The sequence below is a fragment of the Octopus bimaculoides genome, chromosome 1, assembly GCF_001194135.2.
Source record: "Octopus bimaculoides isolate UCB-OBI-ISO-001 chromosome 1, ASM119413v2, whole genome shotgun sequence".
NCBI classification, from domain to species: domain Eukaryota; kingdom Metazoa; phylum Mollusca; class Cephalopoda; order Octopoda; family Octopodidae; genus Octopus; species Octopus bimaculoides.
The window spans coordinates 192,499,232-192,501,286 of record NC_068981.1 but is presented as its reverse complement, the minus strand read 5'-3'; the positions used below and the strand labels follow the sequence as shown (position 1 = coordinate 192,501,286).

The 2,055-nt window shown below is 32.8% G+C and overlaps 1 long non-coding RNA gene across 1 annotated transcript in view; it reads right to left on the bottom strand.

Moving 5' to 3' along the window:
• The window catches only part of LOC106871611 (uncharacterized), a 31,311-nt gene that overhangs the window by 23,976 nt on the left and 5,280 nt on the right, over positions 1-2,055 (bottom strand). The gene's annotated exons all lie outside the window — the stretch shown is intronic.

Sequence of the window (2,055 nt, the reverse complement as noted above, 5' to 3'; positions counted from 1 at the left end):
ATTTTGTCAACTATTTTCACTAATATAAATCTAATCAAATCTATTTATAGCAATCCGATAGGACCGATGTGGAATTTAAAAAATGGTAATTCCTGCTTGGAAAGAAACGATTTTAAAAACTTTTTTTTTTTTATGTCCAATATCAAACGTTTTCATCTTGCCGATGGGAATCTAGTTGCATGTATTAAGCAATAAAAGAAGCTAACAATACAAACAAAATGGCGCCTATAAGTTAAGGATTTAAAAATTTAGCAAACTTTATTCTTTAAGATCTGAAGAGGGTGTTCTGAAATATATTTCGTGGGAGGAGAATAAAATGTATTTCAGAGATGTATCTGCTTGGGAAATGATTTCTCTGAGACCGTATAGTGAAACAATTACAGTGTTGAAATCACTACACACCATCCATTAAAAGATAAAAACTGTTAACTGCACTTAAACATTTATTATTTTTCTTCGTACAAACTGACACAGTTCCACTGCAGCTGTATGAAATGCTTACATATATTTTTTTCTGAGAATATGGTTTATACGATGAACTCTATAAGTAATTTCATAAAATAATCGTTGTACCATGTGGCTCTTGGCAGGATAAGGAGGCGATTAAAAATCTCGAACAAATGTTGGAGCAAACTTACAATTTTTGTATGACGAATTCTAACACAAGAGCACTAAGAGAGCGCAAACCTCCGCCAAGAGAGCACCAACGTCTTCTCAACGATTAGTCAGAGATGATTGTTAAAATGAGAATATCTGAAATAAACTGGACTGCTCTCACAAACGAGAATACTAAAAATGAACCAGACCGCTATCAAAAATTAAGTAAAGAAAAAAAAACAGAAAAAATAATCCAGAATCCTTGTCCGGTACCGGATCGATCCCAAAATCTAATCAGTCCGGGCCAACCACGAGGCCAAATATCCCTGAAAGTTTCATCCGAATCCATCCCGCGGTTCTTCAGATATTTTGTCTACGGACTAACAAACACTACTGAAAACAATACCTCCGCCTTCGCTAAGGCGGAGGTAATAAGAATTTTTATTTTTAATGAAGGCAAGCATACGCAATGTAATAGGTCATACAACATATATTTAAATAAAATCACGTCTTTAATAACTCGTTAGTGTTAATCATAATTTTTCTCAAAGACAAAGGTGACCAATCCGAAATAGAAATTGATTAAAAATTCAATGAAGCTACGTAGTTGGCCACTGATTCACCCTGTCTGAAAACCTTTAAAAGAAAATATGTAACTATTATTGCTTTTTAAATTATATGTTTGAGTATACAATCTTTACACGTACACTGTTTAGTTCATAGACTTGCAGCTCTTTCAATGCTCGACAAAACTTAAATATAAAATAATTAGCGAAAATAAAACCCTGATATTGTATTACAAATTATTAGTTTTCTGTCGTAGGGTCTGTTTAATCTTTCTTGGATCTACTAAACGCAAAATATTTCTTTTTCGATTTTCCAGTAATAATTTATCTTTTTGATGGTCATTTCAATAGGGTGTTAAATAAATTTAACAGCATGGAAGACACATATCAGGCATTCAAAAACGCACAAAATGTGTTTACTAAAAGGACAATGATAACAATATATGCTCCGGCATATTAATAAATGATGAGATGCCGGAGCGGACTTCATCTCCGGTATCCAAAACTGAGTTTTATTATGACAAACCAACTAATTGTCACATATTATATATATATATATATCTATATATATATCTATATATATAAAAATGAGAATGTGTGTGTGTGTGTCTGTCTGTCTGTCTGTCTGTCTGTCTGTCTGTCTGTCTGTCTGTCTGTCTGTGTGAATCCCTAAAACTCGAGAACTACGCAACCAATTTCATTCAAATTTTACACATGCCTTACTTAGGGTTCCAGTTGTGTTTTAGTCAAAAAAAATTTTAACTTCTTCCAGAGTTCGAGCCCACAGCAACATAATATCTCCTCCACTATTTAAGTATTACGTGTCAAAAGTGAAACAAAAACACTCATGTCAAATACTTTCACTTTAAAAATGAAACTATTCTACTAACTG